The 23,486-nt window shown below is 40.0% G+C and overlaps 1 long non-coding RNA gene across 3 annotated transcripts in view; it reads right to left on the reverse strand.

Annotated features, from left to right (window-relative positions):
• The window catches only part of LOC132657175 (uncharacterized), a 426,450-nt gene extending 403,767 nt beyond the window's left edge, over positions 1 to 22,683 (reverse strand). Inside the window, exon 1 of one of the 3 annotated variants that reach the window (XR_009594952.1) lies at positions 22,363 to 22,683. This is a non-coding gene — a long non-coding RNA (uncharacterized LOC132657175). Of the gene's footprint in view, positions 1 to 22,292 lie in introns of all 3 variants that reach the window. The other 2 variants (XR_009594951.1, XR_009594953.1) reach the window with 2 other exon arrangements.
• Positions 22,684 to 23,486: the final 803 nt, after the last annotated feature.

Genomic DNA, 23,486 nt, shown 5'->3' on the forward strand with positions numbered 1-23,486 from the left:
AGCAGGGACCAATTTCGTGGAAGACGATTTTTCCACAGACTGGGGGAGAGGGCTGATGGGGTCTAGATGATTCAAGTGCATTACATTTATCGTGCACTTTATTTCTGATCTAATGCTGCAGCTGATCTAACAGGAGGTACCAGTCTGCAGTTTGGAGGTTGGGGACACCTAGATAAAACATCATGCTTAGAAACATTGAACTTTTCTGAGACCATGCTTTGACAACCGCCCCCCCCCTTTTTTTTTTCTAATTTATCAACACATTCACTGTTGCAAGTATTAAAGACAATTTAGCGGCAGGTTTAACACTGCAGCATTTCTGAAAGTCAGTCCAGAGAGAGAAAAGAGATCAGAAAAGGTGATGGAATTTCCTCATCTATATCTTCTCTATAAAGCGTGGGGTGGCCTAAGGTGAGAGAAGCAGCCTGAAGGACTTCCCAAGACCCCCACGAGCCCTTTGTGATATTCTCTGCTTTTAACTAGCAAGAGCAGCTTCCGGTAAGAGACCTGTATTCGTGCGTTTGCTCATTCCTTTTTAAAAAGCAATGGATTTTATGTGAAAGAAAGGGCAGATGAAAAGAAAAGAGAAAGGAAGAGAGGGAGAGAAGTGAGAAGTAGAGCAAGAATGAAATGATCAGAGACACAAGTATATCATCTAATGGACAAAAATTCTCGGTTCCTGACTAGCAGAGCAGCACGAGAAAGCTGCATTCCCCGATTCCATTTAATTTTTGCCTGAGTATTCTTAGGAGAGCCCTGTTGAGATGTCAGGGTCTGCTACGCAGCGTACGTGGCACACTGCAAGATATTTGGCGTGAAGACGATGAATTTTCAAACTAGTTCAAGAGTAATTGAAAATGGAATTCTGAGAAAAGCTAACGTGTATCCTTATCTCCACATAAACACATCAATACTCATTTTAAGCCTGCCAGCTATCTATCTGCTAGGAAACACTCAATACTGCTTCTTGTACACTGAGCAGATCATTGAGTTTTCTCTCAAAAACTAATAGTACAATCATTTGCAACAAGAAATTCTTCTTTGTCTGATGAAATTGTACCATCCCTGAGCTGCTGCCTTCTATTTCAGGAGACACAGGAGTTCAGTCTGTGAATTTCATACCCAGAAGAGGAGCTCAGACTCAAGCCCTAATATCACAGACTGAAGCTGTCAGGAACCTCTGAGATCATCCAGTCAAACCCCATCATTTCATAAGTAAAACAGGGAGCTCTCAGAAGCCACATTAATACCCAAGTTGCCTGTTACTTTTGTTATCAAATTTGACTGTTCTCATTTTTCTTAACAAGCAAGGCTCCACATTTCTAGAAAAAAAAAATCCCCTTGGGGTAGCAGTAGAGCCTGATTTTGTAATCACAAGTATGTTGATATTTACTGCACTTAGAATATGCTGCTTACTGTGATTCTGGTCCTACTCAGAGCAAAGCTTAACGACTTTGGAAGATAAATATTATAACTCTCTCCAAAGCGAAGACTATATCACCACAAAGAAGCATAGACACATAAGAATCCATTACTGGAAAGACACATAAGAATCCATTATTTCATTTAATCCTTCTGCAATCCAATGAGATGAGTATAATTTTTTTTCCTACAGATGAGAAAACTGAGTCTCAATATCAATGACCTACTCAAAAAAACATACAAGTAAGTGGGACATCTGAAAACTTAAAGTTGCCAGAAATGAGTGAATTCCTTGAGGAATCAGATAGTAATAGGATCAAGCACAAATTTCTGGAATTAACCATGGAAAAAAATGAACAGCATTCAGAAGAACAATGAGTGGAGGTACAAGAGATTTTCTGAATGGAAGAGACAGAGTTGACAGTATTATTGCCACAGATGCCCTCAATGTTTTCAGTAAATAAGGAAGGCTTATCTTTTAAGTGTAAAAGAGTAAGAATAAGACTGAGGACATAAAGAGTAGAGAAAAGGATTGAAACTGTTGCAACCCGGTGTGATGTAACATCACAAAGAACAAGGAAGATGTGGCTGAGGACAGACTGCATCCATTTCCATAGGATCCAATTAGTATGCTTTTGTGACCTACTTTCCAACTGGCAGGACAAGAGCTGGGAATGCATAGTCAGGCTGCGTTAGATCCCAGAACTGGCAACCAAGATTCACTGCAAGACTGAGAACATGTAAGATTATTGCACTCAAGATATCAAGGTTTCATCAGTGGTCATAGGACCTAGAATAAATCAATAGAGACAGGAAAAAGGAGTTTTAAAAACACCATACAAGGAACAACTTAAAAATGTGCAAGGGACAACTTATAAAGATTGATGATGAAAGGAAACACTGAAAATAATACAATGATATTATTATTATTATAACTGATCTTATATTAGAGATAAACCATTCAAGGCGGGGATGAGATCCCATGGGAATAATCACACTGATAAAGTGAAGGTGAAGATGAAGAAGTTAAAAAACCCAAGAATCTAGTAATTCAGTAAAAAAAAAACATGTAACAATGTTCACAGGAGCTAAAAATACGAAAGCAAACTATAAGCTGAAATTATCAAGATGGATGAGAGAGCTGGAAATCAGTTGATGGATTACAATGAAGATAGAAAGAAGTGTGTAAAATGGATAAAGGGTGTTTGAAATATAATAAAAGGTTATTTACGGTAAACATATGAAGTATTATTGAAACATACATCGAGAAAAAGTAAAGTCGTGTTAGTCTCTCAGTCGTGTCTGACTCTTTGTGACCTCATGGACTGTAGCCCACCAGGCTCCTCTGCCCATAGAATTCTCCAGGCAAGAATACTGGAGTGGGTGGCCATTTGCTTCTACAGGGGATCTTCCCAACCAAGGGATCAAACCTGGGTCTCCCACATTGCCAGTAGATTCTTTACTGTTTGAGCCACCAAGGAAGCCTAAAACATATACATTACCATAGGTAAAATAGACACCTAGTGGGAATTTGCTGTATGACTCAGGAAACTCAACTCTGGTACTCTGTGACGCCTTAGAGGAGTGGGATATGGTGGGAGGTGGGAAGCAGGTTCAAGAGGAAAGGGACATATTTATACCCATGGCTGATTTATGTTGATGTGTGGCAGAAACCAACACAGTATTGTAATTATCCTCTAATTCAAAATAAAATTTAAAAACAAACAAAACAATAAAAGTAAGTGACAATGCAAGTGTCAATGCAACTTCTCTTTCAAATGCAATAAATACAGAAGGCACATTTCCTAAAAGGGGGACATGATGATGAAATTTTTAATTAATATTAGATTTTAATCGTATATTCCTTCCTTCATTCAAAACATTCTTTGAATACATATGCCAAGAACTGTACTAGGAACATGGTATAAAATAATGATCAAAACAGATAGGATTCCAGTTCTCAACAGCCTAAAGTATTCATTGCAAACATGTAAAAGGCTAGATAGATAATCTTCATAACATCAAATCTAAGAATAAACTAATTGGTCTCTCATTTATAAATTAGTAAAGATACATCATCCTCTGTCATCCCCTTCTCCTCCTGCCCCCAATCCCTCCCAGCATCACAGTCTTTTCCAATGAGTCAACTCTTCGCATGAGGTGGCCAAAGTATTGGAGTTTCAGCTTTAGCATCATTCCTTCCAAGGAACACCCAGGACTGATCTCCTTTAGGATGGACTGGTTGGATCTCCTTGCAGTCCAAGGGACTCTCAAGAGTCTTCTCCAACACCACAGTTCAAAAGCATCAATTCTTCGGCGCTCAGCCTTCTTCACAGTCCAACTCTCACATCCATACATGACCACTGGAAAACCATAGCCTTGACTAGACGGACCTTAGTTGGCAAAGTAATGTCTCTGCTTTTTAATATGCTATCTAGATTGGTCATAACTTTCCTTCCAAGGAGTAAGGATGGACATGAATTTGAGTAACTTCCAGGAGTTGGTGATGGACGGGGAGGCCTGGTGTGCTGCAATTCATGGGGTAGCAAAGAGTCAGACATGACTGAGTGACTGAACTGAACTGAACTGAACTGAAAGATACAACTAGCTAGTGTCAGAGACACAGTTAGAAGCTAGGGTTCTAGTACTCGTGCCTGGAAAATCCCATGGACGGAGGAGCCTGGTGTGCTGCAATCCATGGGGTCGCGTAGAGTCAGACACAACTGAGCGACTTCACTTTCACTTTTCACTTTCATGCATTGGAGAAGGAAATGGCAACCCACTCCAGTGTTCTTGCCTGGAGAATCCCAGGGACGGGGGAGCCTGGTGGGCTGCCATCTATGGGGTCACACAGAGTCGGACACGACTGAAGTGACTTAGCAGCAGCAGCAGCAACAGCAGCAGCAGCAGCCCAGAGTTTTATGCCGAATCACTCTAGTACCACACCACACTTGGAAGACATGTTAAAAAATATTGTTTTCATAATTCTAAGATAACTTCTTTACAATCACTGCTTTATAGCCTCCTCCTATGGTCTGCTTTTCCCTAGATGCTATGTACTTGGAAAAGACAAAGAGTAGACTGATTTGAGATTTCCCTATTCTCCTTTGCAGTTCTCATCCTGCAATGAGAAATTACCACTCAATGGGTGGTAAAAATAGAAAGTCAGAAGAACAAGATAAGAATCTGACAAATTCTGGGCATCCTTTTTATTTCTGCATAATGCCTAATATAGTGTCTTTGGCAAAGTAGGTAATCAATAAGAACTCATTTTGTTTTCAATTATGTGTCCTTTCAGTAATCATATGTACATTTAAAAATTAAATGCTTCAAACTTAGTTCATGAAAAATTATAGGAATAGAGTTTTAACTTTTACATTCAAATAATTGTTTTTCTGACTTTTAGGTTTCATAAATATTTAAGGCCCATATGGCGTATATGCAATATGTGTTTCTGAATCACCACTATTGGAATTAATATATCAGCGGAGCACATGCTGACATTTCTACCAGTTTCGGGTACATAATGTGCCTGACTTTTCCCACCATAGGGCAGCTGTTGAGAAGCGATGGCAAACCACCTAAAGGTGTTCTGCACAACATCCTGTGAAAGTCATGGCTTCCCTGGAGGCTCAGATGATAAAGAATCTGCCGGCAATGCAGGAGCCCCAGGTTCGATCCCTGGGTTAGGAAGATCCCATGGAGAAGGGAATGGCTACCTACTCCAGTATTCTTGCCTGGAGAATTCCATGGATAGAGGAGCCTGGTGGGCTACAGTCCATGGGGTCCTAGACCAGGGGAAATAATCTGAAAGCTAAAACCACCTCTGAAAGAAAAAACCATCTCCTTTAACCCCTTCTATGAAAGCCAGGATATCATCACATATAAAACATGGTCTATAATTGACAAGATGTGAACCTGACAGGCCAGATCTCTGCAAAGGCCAGCAGCCAAATACCAGGAGAGCAGAGTCATCCTATAGGTACCCAAAGGCAGCTAGGAGCATTCACAGCCTCTCCCCAGTATCCTGCTGCTGCCACGACTCTGCCCCCTATACACGCCACTCCCCTTAAACAGATACACATTCACACACACACACACACACCATGTTTGACCCTCTCAGCAGCAAGAGACACACACAATTTTCTCCAACAACCACTGCAGAGGTTAGAACTCCAATAGTATTCCTCCATGTTTTACCTGTAAACACAGACACCCACAACAAAACACACTTCCACAATAAAGAAATCCATCATTATAAGCTTAACGGTCACAGGAGCTGGGCACCTGCTTACACTGGGTCATCTTAGTGATAATTGAAAGAGAAGAATGTGGTTGAGTCTACAGTTTGAGTGCCTCTTCTTGGTTGATTGAATAGATTATAGTTTTATCCCTAGAATCTTTCTGTGAAAGAGCAAGGCTACAGAATCCTCCTTCTTGTTCTTGGTATCTAATTTCATTCTCTGCCTGGAGAAAATCTCACTCTTAAAGATCTCTCAAATATCCCTTTCCTTAAAGCCACAGGGAAGAATTAATTCTTCTGTAATTATGCTAGTATATAGCACTCTACTCATAATATTAAAACATGTAAGACTTTGCATAATAGTTTGTGTGTGTTTCTGTTCATAATTAGCCATCACTGTTTCTGTACTTTCAAAGTACCTTCTATGTATATGCTGGTGTTATATAACAACTCACTGTTCTGTCTGTGATTTATTTTTTTGTTGTTGTTGCTTCTCTGTCTTGTTTCCTTTGGCTGCCCTCTAGGATACTGAACATTTTGCTTCCTGTCTTTTCACATCTCCTCAGTTGATACAGAACTTGAGGATTTACAGTGCACTCTCACTTCCTTTGTATTATTCTAACCAATGTGTTCTGCTCTAAGAGTCAATAGGCATTTCACAATTTTATCCACCTTATTCTCTCTCCAGAGCATTCACCATCACCTCCAAGAGAAATATCTCCTATCTTCACAATAGCCTGATTCATAAATTTAAGATATAAATTTCAATTTAGGGGGAAAAATCTCTTAGCTGTTTCCTTTAAGAATTTTAAAATGTTGGGTTGACCAAAATGTTCATCCAGATTTCTCCATACCATTACACAGAAAAAGTCAAACGAATTTTTGGCCAAGCCAATACATTAGATTCTACATTGACAATTCCACCATTCTTCCTAGATCTTTGTCATGGTAGGAGTGGAGACTCTGGAATCAAACAAATATAAGTGGAACCCCAGCTTTGTGATCTTGGTTTTTAAATTATTTACAATTCAAGCAACTTCATTTACTCCTAAGTAAATCTGGAGTAAAAACACACAAGTACCATGTTGTTGTGAAAGCTCAAAAAGATTATATGACATGTGGCAGGCACATAGTAAATGAGAACTACTTTTAGTAAAGAAAAAGTAAGTTTCTACTTATTGGATGAGTATACTCAATTTGTGTCACAATGGAAAGTCCAATGGAAAAAATGATATTTAAAATCAGTATCATCATCAGTTCAGTTCAGTTCAGTCTCTCAGTCGTGTCCGACTCTTTGCGACCCCATGAATCGCAGCACGCCAGGCCTCCCTGTCCATCACCAACTACCAGAGTTCACTCAGACTCATGTCCATCGAGCCCGTGATGTCATCCAGCCATCTCATCCTCTGTCATCCCCTTCTCCTCCTGCCCCGAATCCCTCCCAGCATCAGAGTCTTTTCCAATGAGTCAGCTCTTTGCATGAGGTGGCCAAAGTACTGGAGTTTCAGCTTTAGCATCAGTCCTTCCAAAGAAATCCCGGGGCTGATCTCCTTCAGAATGGACTGGTTGGATCTCCTTGCAGTCCAAGGGACTCTCAAGAGTCTTCTCCAACACCACAGTTCAAAAGCATCAATTCTTCGGCACTCAGCTTTCTTCACAGCCTAACTCTCACATCCATACATGACCACTGGAAAAACCATAGCCTTGACTAGACGGACCTTTGTTGGAAAAGTAATGTCTCTGCTTTTGAATATACTATCTAGGTTGCTCATAACTTTTCTTCCAAGGAGTAAGCGTCTTTCAATTTCATGGCTGCAGTCACCATCTGCAGTGATTTTGGAGCCCCCCAAAAATGAAGTCTGATACTGTTTCCACTGTTTGCCCATCTATTTCCCATGAAGTGATGGGACCAAATGCCATGATCTTCATTTTCTGAATGTTGAGCTTTAAGCCAACTTTTTCACTCTCCTCTTTCACTTTCATCAAGAAGCTTTTTAATTCCTCTTCACTTTCTGCCATAAGGGTGGTGTCATCTGCATGTCTGAGGTTATTGATATTTCTCCTGGCAATCTTGATTCCAGCTTGTGCTTCTTCCAGCCCAGCCTTTCTCATGATGTACTCTGCATAGAAGTTAAATAAGCAGGGTGACAATATGCAGCCTTAATGTACTCCTTTTCCTATTTGGAACCAGTCTGTTGTTCCATGTCCAGTTTTAACTGTTGCTTCCTGACCTGCATATAGGTTTCTCAAGAGGCAGGTCAGGTGGTCTGGTATTCCCATCTCTTGAAGAATTTTCCACAGTTTATTGTGATCCACATAGTCAAAGACTTTGGCATAGTCAATAAAGCAGAAATAGATGTTTTTCTGGAACTCTCTTGTTTTTTCCCATGATTCAGCAGATGTTGGCAATTTGATCTCTGGTTCCTCTGCCTTTCTAAAACCAGCCTGAACATCTGGAAATTCACGGTTCATGTATTGCTGAAACCTGGCTTGGAGAATTTTGAGCATTACTTTTCTAGCGTCTGAGATGAATGCAATTGTGTGGTAGTTTAAGCATTCTTTGGCATTGCCTTTCTTTGGGATTGGAATGAAAACTGACCTTTTCCAGTCCTGTGGCCACTGCTGAGTTTTCCAAATTTGCTGGCATATTGAGTGCAGCACTTTCACAGCATCATCTTTCAGGATTTAAAATAGCTCCATTGGAATTCCATCACCTCCACTAGCTTTGTTCGTAGTGATGCTTTCTAAGGCCCACTTGACTTCACATTCCTGGATGTCTGGCCCTAGGTGAGTGATCATACCATCATGATTATCTTCGTCATGAAGATATTTTTGTACAGTTCTTCTGTGTATTCTTGCCACCTCTTCTTAATATCTTCTGCTTCTGGTAAGTCCATACCATTTCTGTCCTTTATCAAGCCCATCTTTGCGTAAAATGTTCCCCAAGCCATGCCCGGTGGTGCCACCCAAGACGGGTGGTTCATGGTGGAGAGGTCTGACAGAATGTGGTCTACTGGAAAAGGGAATGGCAAACCACTTCAGTATTCTTGCCTTGAGAACCCCATGAACAGTATGAAAAGGCAAAATGATAGGACACTGAAAGAGGGACTCCCCAGGTCAGTAGGTGCCCAATATGCTACTGGAGATCAGTGGAGAAATAACTCCAGAAAGAATGAAAGGATGGAGCCAAAGCAAAAACAATACCCAGTTGTGGATGTGACTGGTGATAGAAGCAAGATCCGATGCTGTAAAGAGCAATATTGCATAGGAACCTGGAATGTTAGGTCCATGAATCAAGGTATTGGAAGTGGTCAAACAGGAGATGGCAAGAGTGAATGTCAACATTCTAGGAATCAGTGAACTAAAATGGACTAGAATGGGTGAATTTAACTGAGATGACCACTATATCTACTACTGTGGGCAGGAATCCCTTTGAAGAAATGGAGTAGCCATCACGGTCAACAAAAGAGTCTGAAATGCAATACTTGGATGCAATCTCAAAAACTACAGAATGATCGCTGATCGTTTCCAAGGCAAACCATTCAATATCACAGTAATCCAACTCTATGCCCCAACCAGTTATGCTGGAGAAGCTGAAGTTGAACGGTTCTATGAAGACCTGCAAGACCTTTTAGAAGTAACACCCCCCAAAAAAAGTTTCATCATAGTGGTCTCCAAATCTGACACCTTGACTAATATTTGTCTAAATTTGAGATGTTTGCTTTCTCATTTTCATAAAAAGTTTCTCTATATGAGAAGACTATTTGGACCATTTTATGAAAGACCGGGGGTCTAGAATGAACTATTTACTGGACTATCTGCATTTCTGAGTCCTGCACACTGCTGTGCCTCTATAAATAGTGGTATTGCCATCACTTCTGCCTAGAGCAAAGATTTAACTGCTCCATAAAGATGGCAGAGCCAAATAAAAGCTATTTCATTAATTCAGAAAACAGATTTCTTTTGAGCCAAATCTGTGCCATCCTGATGAGTGACTGAGCTTGAAAATACAGCCACAGATCTGCTGCAAGCTCACAGTGCTTGCTCCCCAGCTATGGACACAAAGAAAACACCATTGATTTTAAAATCAATAAAATGAATACTGAGGGGTCAATAAAATCAGAATGATGACAAAGGTCACATTCTAGTTCTCCACCTTCTTATTTGATTCTACTGTGTTCAAGCATTCAATAGTTCCCAGGAAGCACTAATGTGGAAGATGAAGAGACACCCTGCTGAAGGAGGGCTTTGGCAGTCTTGAAACTTATCGAATGTTCTCCCAGGGAAAAGATTCTGACAATACTTTTCCCTAGAATATACTTATTCAAAGTGTTTTATTATTCACATCTACTTCCTGCCCACCTCTCATATACATCCAATCTGTTGGACAGAGTAAACCCTGGACATATCCTTCTTAAAAACTCTCCTCCAATGAGAGCTTTCTTCCATTCATTTATTCACTTACACATCAACATTCATTAAGAGCTTCTTATGGGTCAGGCGCTAAGCTAAAGCTGTGGACCCAGTGAAGAATAAGGAAGACCTTGCGCGTGTCCTCTAACAGGGCAATGGCATCACCTTACAACAGAGTGCTAGGATTCAGTACAGACAGAGAACTCCCAGTGAGGCATCTCAGGAAGCCTGATGTTTCCACTGAAACCTGAAGAATGACCAGAATGTAGTCACGTGAAAATCAGTTTCCTCATAGTAGCCTGTAAATCCAACACCCTGAATAATATTCATCTAAATTTGAGATGCTCGCTTTCTTATTTGTATTAAAAAAACAAAAACAAAAACAACCTTCTGCATATGAACAGACTGTGTGGACCATTTTAAGGAAGATCAGGGAGTCTAGAATGAACTATTTACTGAACTCTCTGCATTTCTGAGTCCTGCACACTGCTGGGCCTCTGTAAATAGTGGTGTTGCCATGGCCACCATCCAGAAGGAACTGGTAATTGTTGGAGATGGAGCCTGTGGCAAGACTTGATCACTGCCCTTAACAAAGACTAGTTCCCAGAGGTGTATGTACCCACCGTGTCTGAAAACCATGTGGCAGGTGTTGAAAGGGACAGAGAGCAGGTAGAGTTGGCTTTGTGGGACACAGCTGGGGCAGGAAGCTCAAGATCACTTGAGGCCTCTCTCCTACCAGGATGCTGATGTTATGTTGATGTGTTTCTCCACTGACAGCTCTGATAGTTTAAAAAACATCTTGGAAAAGTGAACTTCAGAAGTCAAGCACTTCCATCCCAACATGCCCATCATCCTAGTTGGGAACAAGAAGGATCTTTGAAACTGAGCACACAAGTCAGACGCTAACCAAGATGAAACAGGAGCCAGTAAAACTGGAAGACAGCGAAGATGTGGCAATCACAGCTGGTGAAAAAGCAGAGTTGAGAGATGAAGCTAGAGGTAATAATAAACCAGGGTCTTTACTCATGCGAAGGTGTTTAAACTTTACAATAGAAGTTATAGGGGGAGGGTTGCTGGAGGATTGGGGGCAGTGTGATAAGAATATCATTCAACTTTTTATTGTATTTTCTGAGTTTCTCATCGTAAACATGTATATTGATTTTACAATAAGAAAGTCAGTAAGGAGTAAATTTAAGTTTGAATTAATAAAAAGAAAGAATATAATAGCAGGAAAGTAAAGCTAAGCCAGAAACTTTGGGGTATTTTTCTTAAATGTTTATTATCATAGTCTTACTGGAGATAGACCATAAATTTAGCTCTAAACTTATAAGAAACCAATGAAAAGAGGGAAAAAATCCACTAGTTTCATAAGGCAAAAGGTCCATGAATAAGAAAGCCAGAATAGCTAAAAAGGAAGAAGTCAGGGGAAAAAAAGAGAAAAAGAACTGGAAGAGAAGGTGGCAGGTAGATGGTGTGGATCACTGCAAGGCCTCTGAATTTTATTCTGAGTGTGGTAGCAAGGTCCGTGTGGGTTTGATCTGCAGAGTGAAATGACCTGATTCACATACTAACTGTCCACTTTGGCAGCTCTGTGGGGGATGGCTAAGCTTGGGGAGCAGGGAGGTCAGGAGAAGAAATATGGAGACCAGTCCACAAAAAACTGCTGTAGATCAAGAGAAATGATAGTGGTTCAGTGCAAGATGATAGTGGTGAAGATAGAGAAACGTGATCTGACGTAGGAAAGATGGAGTTGATAGGGGTTGCTGATGGAGGGACAGGGTGAGACAGAATGGGAAATACAGTATGGTTTCTAGTTTGTTTGTTTGTTTGTTTGTTTGTTTTCTGGCCAGGTCACCAGGCCAGACGGGTTGCCTGTCAGGAATTCTAAGGCACTAAACCAAGCTTTTTTCATGAATCAAAATTATAGGGCTGGGATTTTATGAGAATAGAACAAGATAGTGCATTAGAAAACCAATTTTAATGAACTGAGATGTTATGTCTCCCTCTCTTGCACCCAGAATAGACCAAGCTCCCCAAATTATTTATCCCTTTAATAATTACTAACAATGTGCTGATCACTGATATGCTTCAAAGATGTTTCATTATAGAAAACTCTCAAACCAACAGGAGAGATATTTATAAGATATACTAGTAAAAAGAAGTTCATGTTAACCTGGATGGGAGGGGAGTTTGGGGAGAATGGATACATGTATACCTGTGGCTGAGTCCCTTTGCTATTCACCTGAAACTACCACAACATTGTTAATCGGCTATACTCCGATATAAAATAAAAAGTTAAAAAAAAAAAGAAGTGTGTATGGAAGTGCCCAGAAATCCAGAAGAGGGGCCAACTCCTTTCTCCTAAGAAAGAGGTGACAAAGAGGCAGTGTCCCATACAGAATGCCAAAAAGAACATCCTATAATGGGACATATTTTAAAGAATTTTAAATATGATTGGTTTGAGTGTTAGGAAATACTATGGCAGCAAGAAAGGAGAATAGATTGGAAAAGAGTGAGAAGGGAGACCAGGAAGAGGCCATCATAAGATTCTATGACATGACAATGGTGTCTGAACAGAAACAATTATCCCTGGGATGGACAGGAGAAGATGGAATCTTTTTTTTTTTTAATTTATTGCTCTTAATTTTATTCTTTCTCCATATTATTTTAATTTATTTATCTATTTATTTATTGGTCATGCTGCATGGCATGGCATATGGGATCTTAGTTCCCCAACCAGGGACCAAACTCACACTTCCTGCTTTGGAAACACAGTCTTAACTACTGGACCACCAGGGAAGTCCCAGAAGAAGATGAAATATTTACATGATAAAAATAAAATTTAAAAAAAAAAACACTTCTTGCCTATTTAAATATTCAGAAAAGGGGAGAAACCATGGATGAAAAGAAAGATTCTTGCTCAAACAAGATCTTGGCTACAGCTTTCAAGATGCAATTTGTATATTCAATGCTTTAGTCTGAGTTTTCCATGGATATTTAGCTCTTTCTCCCAATGCAAATCCATTTTCCTTTTCTAAACTTCTTCAAATGATATCATGAGGGAAACTCCAAACAAGTCCAACAGAAAAGACTTTACCTGAGACAAATGGCCAATAATACCATCGTGTCAAAGCTCTCTAGGAAGATTTGATGTGTTTCCTGGATGATTGCTTAAATGAGATATCACATGCAAACTGCAAACAGAGGGCCTGGCACATTAGAGCTACTCAATAAATTTTAACTATTTTGCCATTAAGGCTTAGTCATCAGCATTGATCACAGGCTTTTTCTAGATGGTTAATTAATCATCAAGTATTTCAAGCAATATGTATTTATTGAATATGTGCACGGCTCTCTGCAGGCAATACTCCCTGCCATGTAGTTTGCCTGGAGTGGATTCCTGGTCCACAGAAACATTCTGAAAACATCATGTAAAATGACGGGGAGCGCATCAACCTAGAAATTAGGAGAGTTGGCACAAGGTGGGCATGATGTGGGGCTTCCCAGGTGGCATTAGTGGTAAAGAACCTGCCTGCCAATGCAGAAGACAAAAGAGACACAGGTTCAATCCCTGGGTCAGGAAGATCCGCTGGAGCAGGGCATGGCAACCCACTCCAGTATTTTTGCCTGGAGAATCCCATGGACAGAGGAGTCCGGCAGGCTACAGTCCATGGGGTCTCAAAGAGTCACTACTGAAGTGACTGAGCACGCACACACACGGGTGTGATGTGAACCCACTGCACTTATTTTACATTTGAGGAAACTGGCACTGCTCCGTGTCTCACTCAGTTGGTTAGAGATGGAGCCAGCCCTAGCAGTGAGGACTCCTGCCCAGTGCCTTTTCCAAGACACCACATCCATGTGATACCCAGTCACCCTGGAAGGCTACCATGTGGTCTAACTTACTTCCCTGCACAAATGACTGTCATGAGTTAATTCCTGAAAACCTCAAATAATTTCTTAAAATGAGGTGAAGCCTGTCAGATAAACTGACTCAATCTAGACTCATGCCTGCTCATTCACCGGCAGATGCTGCCCCACCTTCAGACATGGCGTACGTATCAGAAACTGAAGGTAAGAGATAGTTTGGATTCACTGTGGTTTAGCAGTTCATTTTTCCAAATATATTTTTCTAGCTTTCTACTTAAAAGACAAAAGTAACTGAATATTTGAGCACACACGTGCGCATGTGCATGCACACAGGCACGCGCACGCGCGCGCACACACACACACGCACACACACACATCCTAAGCTTTATAGGTAAAACCAGCAGAATTCAGTGTTTCCTACCAAGTGTTCCATTGTTATTCGGTTAGTTAAAATGAGCTTTAAGCTTTCCAAGAAATTCATCTGCGTTTTGAGTCTGTTAGGTACTCATTGCATGTGTGTGTGCTAAGTCGCTTCAGTCATGTCCGACTCTTTGCAACCCTATGGACCATAGCCCTCATCGCCTCTGTCCACAGGACTCACTGGAACAACCCAAATATTGAGATACACTGTATGTGAATACAGAGCTTCTGCATCTGTAGCATCTCTGAATTTGTTAGCCTTCAAAACCAAATTAAGAAAATGGAATTTATTAGCAATGTTCAAGCCCATTAATTAATTAGCATTCACTGTCTCTTTTGCAAGTAAGCAATTTTATCTCCATTTGGGGATGAAGAAATTAAATCGAAGTCAAAGAACTATACTAGCTCACCTGAGATTTAGCTCCAAATAAAACTGAAGATTTAATGATTATGCAGCTAATATTGTGGTCACTGACATTATAGCACTAATCTGAAAGAATTCATATGAATAAGTGTCCTTCTTGCTTCTTTTCCTTTGCTCCCCACAACAACTCTCAAACCTTGATTTTGAACAGTACTACAAACACTAACTTACCCCCAAATGTATAACTTGCAAGGTCATTTGTATCTTTGAAGCACACACCTGGTATGATCTCCAATGTTTAATTACAATCTAGAAGCCATTATATTAAACTTTAATATTCTATCTTTCATATTTCTATCATCTTTTACCAAATCATTTTAATCACCAAACTACTGTAATTTTAAAAATACTACTCCATCTTTTTAAACCTAATTTCCTCTAGTTTTTAACTCAACGAAAAGAATTCTTAGATTATTAACATTAAGGTTTTTACTTTTTCAGAAATAGTCTTTTATACGAGCAACAGTCATTTAAAGATTTTAACAGAAGACTCTTGAAAGAAAATTAATGTTTCAACAAGAAACTATAAGGAAATAAAAGGATTAATTTAACTTTAAGTTAAATATTTTCTAGCTTAGTACTTATATTTTGATTTTTTCACTTGATATTATTTATAATTTTCAAGGTGTTCACCATTATTAATAAACTTTTACAGTTCCTATTAAAATGAAGATTACCACTCTCATGATAAGAAAATTGAAGCAGAGAATTACATTCAATGTGTTAAAAATATACTCATATCTAGAAAACTCCATGCAATATAGGTATATTACTAATATAATTTCATTTATATCATTTCCTTTCTTTGAGAACTAAGCACTAATAGCAAACATTTAATATATACAGTATAGTTGCAATATAGTGACTCAAGGGCTTGAAAGAGTTAATTCTGCTAGAGATTGATGCCTAACCTCAATAAAGAACTAGCCCAAGCCCTTGAAGGTTCAGATTCACGATTTAATTGGCTAGATTGTGCATTAGGATGTGAAGTAGGATAGCAAAAAAAAAAAAAAGGCTTTCTTAAAATAAATATTAAAGAACTGGGAAAAGAAGGAAAACGAATCATCAAATCCCAAAAGCAAATTTCTGAGGCGCAAACTGCCTTTGTTACTGCCTTTGCCCAGTTTCTTTCTGTTCCACAGTATAATGCAACATAAAATGCTGTTTCATGTAGAGATAGGTGTATAAATAGGTTTGGCCCCCAAGCCCATCAGTTCGAACTCTCGTGTGAACAAAAGGCAGCCCAAGTCAACATCCTGGTGAAGGCATTGAGGGGAACTGAACAGTCTGAGCTAAAGAACAGAGCTTTTGGAGAGGAATGTGTGGAAAGGCTTAGGGGCCTCTGCGCCTATGACCAAAGCCTAAGGTAACCACAAGGAGGAGAGAGCAGAGCTGAGTCTGGGAAAATCCATAGTGATTAGATCCTTATTTCTGCCATAAATGATTATAAGGAAAATAAATCATGTGAGATAGTTCCAGTTTAAAAAAAAGACTACAGATTCTGAAAACAAGCTTATTTGAATTTTAACTTGGAATCCAAAATGTATTATCTATATGACTGTGGTCAGGTTGTATAATCCTCCAGAGTTTTCTCATCTCTAAAATGAAGAACAACTAATACTTACCTTGATGGGTTCTGGGGAGAATATATAAAATAATATGCTGTGAGAGAGCCTGGTTGAACCTTTGACATGTAGTAAACCCAATCAAATGTCATTTCCCTTTCTTTCCTACCTTCCCTCATCTTAAAGACCAGGCAACACCACAGATAACCTCTCTTACAATGCAACAATTCTGTTTTCTCCCTAGCAATTCAGGGTTTTGAATCCCCTTACTCTCTTGACCCACCTGTTGAAGTATATTTCCAAACTAGAGACATTGTAAAATTTCACAATTATTTGTCCTAGTTTGATTTCTTTTGATGTTCTGAGAAGTCCTTGATAACTATGCTTATGTGTGTCTGCGTTTCAACTTTTTTTTTTTTAATTTTTATTTTTACTTTATTTTACTTTACAATACTGTATTGGTTTTGCCATATATTGACATGAATCCACCACGGGTGTACATACGATCCCAAACATAAACCCCCTCCCACCTCCCTCCCCACTAAATTAAGGCTATTCCCATATCTCAGCAACTATGCCAACCATTATTTGTCATCTCTCTCTCTCCCCCCTTACACGCATGCACATAGACACACACATAGGCACACTTGAGAAGAGGAAGTGAACATGATCAAAAGAGAATTATCTAGGAAGGGTGACTTATTCCCTTTCTTTCCATATCCAGAAAACTTCAAAAGCCTGAAGAGTTCCTGCAAGTTGGAGGCTACCTTAAGCCCACCCCTGATGAAAACCACACCTGCAGTCTGGTCTTCTCCAGGCCTGTGGCCTGACTTCCAGACACTAGAGGGAGGCTCACACTCAGCAAGGACACTAGTCTAAGACATTTCGCTTCTGAGATGAGAGGAACATTCAGAAAAAAAAAGAGAGAGAGAGAGAAAGAAATAGACCAAAATGAGAAAAGACTTTATTTAAGCCCTCACCTGAGAGGTTTTAAAGGAAGCTAACAAAGCAAGTGGAGAAGGCAATGGCAACCCACTCCAGTACTCTTGCTTAGAAAATCCTATGGACAGAGGAACCTGGAAGGCTGCAGTCCATGGGGTCGCTAAGGGTTGGACACGACTGAGTGATTTCACTTTCACTTTTCACTTTTACGCATTGGAAAAGGAAATGGCAACCTACTCCAGTGTTCTTACCTGGAGAATCCCAGGGACGGGAGAGGCTGGTGGGCTGCCGTCTATGGGGTCGCACAGAGTCGGACATGACTGAAGTGACTTAGCAACAAAGCAAGCAAACCTACAGTGGACTATGTATCTGTCCACAGGCTGATTTGGTGTCACTAAGGTCTGGAAGAGGAGGCAAGAGAGAGAATCCAACAGGGTGATGGAGGAGGAAGATAGAGTCTGAAGAGGACATGAAGGAAGAGAGAATGAACGCTGAATCACAAACCTCATTTTCTTTAAAGCTGTAGGAATCATTAGGATTGATGCCAGCAAACCCAGGTCCTCACCAAAGCATGATATTAGTATTACTCAACCACTTTGGAGAAACCGTGGCTCTGCTCCTGAGGGAAAGTTCTTCAGAAAAACTCAAGGAACTGTCATATCAAGCCTGGCAGCCTTTCTGACCTGGTCTCAGAGCCCCCATCTCAGTTTCTCCCTCAGGTGGCCCCTGAGTGACTCATCCTGGCTATATAAATATATATATATATGTAGAAACACCTTCATCTCTGAGTCTCGGGGGATCATTGAAACCACTGTGGGATAAATAGCAGTTGAGATATTGCAGAGTCTCAGCTGGCTGGTTTTATAAAGGCTGCCTTTTAGAAGAAGCTGGAGTATCTAGAAAAACTCTTGAGACATTCATAAACATCAATGAACCGTGGTCTTCAGAAAACTAAAGTTTGATTAAAGCTAGTTGGGATACAGTGCAATTACCCATTTGCATGGCCATGTATTTTTATTTTTCCCTCCCCAAAGCTAAGACCTTTTCCCTTCTAATGCTTTTTTTTCTTACAAAATATGTTCAAGCAAATGCTCTCATTCTTAGGGTTTTCATTTTAAATATGGAATCCGTGCATCTGCAATGTACATGGAAACTACTGGGAACTGAGACGTCGTGCACACACATAAAACATGACATTATACTGCTGCAGATCAGCAGGAATGCCAAAGGACCAATCCTGTCTCGGGGCCTGAGCCACTCTCCTGCCTCTCGATAAGGTTGTCATCAGGTACAGAACAAATGATTTTCACAAGAGCCTAATTTTCCTGGGATCTCTTAGGCACTTTGAGTGGAGAGGCAGGAGAATGACAGAGAAGGAAAAGCTTGGAGGATGGGTCCTCTCCAGGCACACAAGACTGGTTCAGCACCATGAGCAGTACCACACCAACTCCCCCTGATTCACAGACTCTACTGTCTACATCTCCTGCTGTCTCACACTCCATTAGATTTCCCACAAAAGCAATAAAACATACAAGGAGCACTGGAGGAGTACAAAGATATGGAGCTACATTCTGGTCCATAAAAACACAAAAACAAACACAATAAACGAAAACACTTTGGCTCTCTCCTACAACCTCAACATAGCTATTGTCCTATAGCATTGCCAATAGTTTCCTGAATTGAAAGAAAACCTTGTATCCAACTTATAGTTTCAGTCTCTGATTACCAAGTCAAAGAAAAAAAAAAAAACAACTTGTAGACATTTCTAAAATTTAGCTTTCATTTAAGAAAAAAATACTCTAAAGGAAGAGAGTGCTGAACAATTCCTTTCAGACTTAACAAACATCCATAAAGCACTAAAATTAAAACTGTTTAACCACACACACACACACACACACACACACACACACATCTTAGGAGGCTTTTGTGAAATTCTCTAGAATACTCTGCTTTGTCACAAGTGGTTATATAAGCAGATAGATTTCCGGATGAAAATTTGTTATATAAGTCAAAATGGAGTTCATACCCTCTGTGTCAAAATTCAATTAGTTGAAGGGAATATTAAACTAAGAAAAACTGTGAAAATAATTGAGGGGGGGTAGTTTCATTCAGAAGCTTGATTTTCCTTCATTTCCAAAAACTGAGATATATCATGGTAAATACAAAAATACACCAAGGGTGCTCAGATGTAATACATGTAAACCTAATGAAAATTCGCCAGTAAAAGTTACTTTTGGTGTTCTCATGAAGTATTTAAAGAATCAAATAAACACATACCATGTGAAGTCCTAGTTTCCTAAATATAACTTTGAATCTCTGGTGAGGTGAAAGTTTATAAATAAATAAGTACCAGGTTGAGTCTCCCCACAGAAGTCTTAGAGCTATACAACTAACCAGACTTCTCTGGCAATGAGGCAAATCATAAGGGGCAAGTCAAATTTCTATCATTTCCTTTTAAACCGTCTATCATGAAAAACTGCATTGGTTGATTTTCAGATAAAAAAGGATATAACATGTATTAAAGAAACATTTGGCAGAGTTTACATTTATACTTCATGATAACCTATTGATACTATACTTTGTCAGATCACATTAATATAAATTTGAACTGAACTTGACAAATTCTGTCAAGATGGAAAAGCATCTGAATTATATGCATCTGCCAGGAAGAAAAAATGCAAAAATTGAAATGTGTTTCAGAATAAACATATCAGATAGCATGTACGTTTTATTTTATAGCCATGGGCTCTGACACCTAACCTTCCTTTGGAAAAATATACACAAATTGTATCAAGATACTTGTTTCCTCTTATAGCTGAGAGTTATTTAAACATACCATTTCTTTTAGTGTCCAGGTGGATTTTTTAGGCAATTTTTTCTTTCAGAAAATAGATGACTTAGCTACCTACAAAGTAATTTTTGTGATATGTTAAATCCATGACCCAAACTTTCGGTTCTTGGTATAGATGTCCTTTATTTTTTAATAAAAATGCAACAATATATATACATTACTGAATAACTGTACTCTGGAATAACAATGATTTCATAAAGATATACTAAATTTAATAACTATTGCTTCCATGGTAAATGATACCAAAAAATAACATTTCTCTGTTTAAACATTTGCTGAATACCATGTTTATGTATTATTTTTTTCTCCTTTGACAAATGTGGAAGCTATTCCAATTTCCATACAAATACACTAGTAGGTTTAAGGAAATGTCATTACAAGGCTATTTACTTAATTTCTTAGCCTCCCCCCAAAAAAATGAAAGAAAGAAGGAAAAGAAAAGTACTTGGAGTCTATAAATATGTCTTAAAGTGATGTGCTATGTTATGATACATATGCACACTCAGTATATTATATATTAAGATCAGAGGTTTTCTCAACCATTTGCTTATTCAATAGACCTCGCTCAGAAGATAATCTGTGAGTGGTCAGTCCCATTTAGCACATCAGTACCATCAGTTTACAAGTAAAAATACACTTACATATGTATAATAGTGCTTTTCTTAAACAAATTGAGAAGTCAACCAAAATACTGAAGGGAAAAAGATGACATAAAATTGCCATGTCCCAGGAATGGATTTTGAAGTGAATATATTCTCTGTATCCCTCTAAACACTTTTCCGAGAGAGTGGAGCTTTCTTTGGCAAATATGTTTTATAAAGAATAGTCCTTTTAAAACATTCCATTTTAGGTGACACACTGTTAGAGATTAAACAGATTTCTACTCTTTTTCAGAATAATCTTATTTGCTCATTTGGAAAACAATTTGTGAAAGAATTATTCATTGTTCCTATGCATACATTTTAAAAATAATTCAGCACACATGACCAAATTATTTTCAAAGTATATACAGAAAGAGAAGAATACTAAACTTTCCCCTGCCTACATGTGAGAGCTTGTCAGCATTCGACTCCAAGGCCTTTAATCCCAGGCTTTAAATAATTCAGATAACAGTTGATTACTCCATTGCAAGAAGCGTTGAGCTCTGCAAAATCTGAGTAACACAATATTTTCTACATTAAAAAGCCAATCTCAAATAGTAGGCACCTAAGTAAAACACTTTCTGAGACCAAACCATGCAACCCAGTTTTTGCATTTACTGCATCAACTCTGGTAAATACCACTGTAGTTTACTACAGAGTAATTCTGCATTCTTGCTTTCATTACCAAGCCATCTAGTTCAACAGCTTAATTTGCTGAAGTCACAATCTCCCATCCATACATTTTTTGGGTTTAAAGATTTCTTTGAAATATAACAAGTGAGATGGTTAGTTATGTTACACAGAAATCCAAAAGTGCCCACAAATGAAATTTTAAACTTAATACTGCTTTGACACTCACTTCTATTTCTTTAGGAAAATAATTGTGTTATGTTTTTTGACAACCAAGATTCAATATCTGCTGCCTCTGTTCACTTGTACACATCAGCCATTACAAAAGAGCTTTGCTCACTTGGCTAAATTACAACCTGAGTAATGTAAAACAGGCAGAAGCACCAAGAAATATTGGCTTCCGACCCCAAATCAAAAGGCGACAAAATTTTGCCATCAAAAATGTCTAGCTGAGCTCCAAATGGATTAAATTCATCCATAAAGCTGATGATGTATGTATCGCTTCACTTTGATATATATGAGGGTCCATATATGTCTGAGCATGTGTTCATAATTATCATGGAACCAGACAAATGAAAGACATACAATTAGGTTATGAACATCAAATAAGCCCTGTAAAAATTATCAAAGTTGAGCAAAGAACCCACTGATTTTCCTGGTCTGGAACATTTTGAATCATTTCCTTCTCTAAAACTACTCATCACATGCTTTCCCTTAAATCCTTGCCTAGCACAGGAATCATCAGTTTCTCTTCATTCTACCAAGCAAGTTCAGCCTTTTCATACATCCGGACTGAAACATCCTGAAGTACAAAATCTACAGACTGCACTCAGTATCACCCCAAAGTACCACATTTGACTGCTGCTCATACCATTTGGAAACCAGTCCTCACATGACTACTGGCCTGACACCTCATCCATCAGCGGGTGCCCAGAACAGACCTGGACAGTCTCTTCCTTTGCGCCGTCTCCAGAGTGGAGGCCCAGCTGGGAAACAGGCTTCTCTTCCAATAGCAATTAGATCTTTAAGATCAGGCCTTAGCAATCTGACCTAAAGCCATCTTTCCTCGCAACAAAGTCTCCAGCATCTTCAGAGGAAAAAGACGGGCAGGAAGGCAAATGAGAAGAAATCCAGGTCTCCGTGGCCTGATTAGAAACTTTGTTGTGTCAAATAAACTTTGGCCACTGGCGGAAAGTACCCTATGGTGGCTCTGGCTGTAGAAAGATCTGTCCAGGACTTCTCAATCTTCTATCACCCGCCTCTCTCCCTCTCCCTCTGTCTCCCCTCTTCTCTTGTTTCAAAAGGGGCCTCTGGTCAGCGCTGATTAATAAGTGTTTTTTGTTGTGAAGTGTTGAATAATAGAGGATGGCCGGTGACCCAGTAAAGACTAAACCTTGCTCTGGTTTATTGTGGCAAGCTGAGAAAGGGGCTTTCGGCCCGGGACCCCAAGCACTGACCCGCACACATCCCGCCGATCGCCTATTCAGCCCCACAGCCCCACAGTCGCCCGGGCTCCCATTGTCTGCCAGGCAACAATGGAGATTTCGCAGGGAAAGTAAAGCTCCTTTCAGCTCCCTCTCTGATGTTTTGCATTTGGGGGAAACACCGACCTCCACTTTTTCCCCCGACATCTTTCCCTATGGCACTTAGAGCCGTGGATTTTCGGGGGAAACTTGTGTGAGTTTGGTGCTTGTTCGCCCAACACCAGTGTCAGGGAAGGCGAGCTGGGTGGAAAAGAGGAGAGCCCCGGAGATTCCTTTTTTTTTTTTTTTTTAATGCATTTAGATGATGGAAGCCGCCTCTAGGGAGACAGGCGAACGGGGGGAGGGGAGCAGAAAACGGCAAGAAAATGATTCCTCGCCAGGGTAGCCCGGGCGGCGGGGGCTTCGGGGCGGAGAGGCGGGCGCGCGGGCGGGCGGCCGGAGAGTGGCGGGTCCGGCTCGGCGCCCGCGAGCCCAGCGCGCCGTCGCGGCTCCTTCCCCGCTCTCCACGCGCCCAGCTCGGCTTCCGAGCGCGAGGCAGCCCCGAGGCCCCGGCGACCCTGCCCCGGGCGCGCTCCGGGACC

This window comes from Ovis aries, chromosome 9 (assembly GCF_016772045.2).
Source record: "Ovis aries strain OAR_USU_Benz2616 breed Rambouillet chromosome 9, ARS-UI_Ramb_v3.0, whole genome shotgun sequence".
Taxonomy (NCBI): Eukaryota; Metazoa; Chordata; class Mammalia; order Artiodactyla; family Bovidae; genus Ovis; species Ovis aries.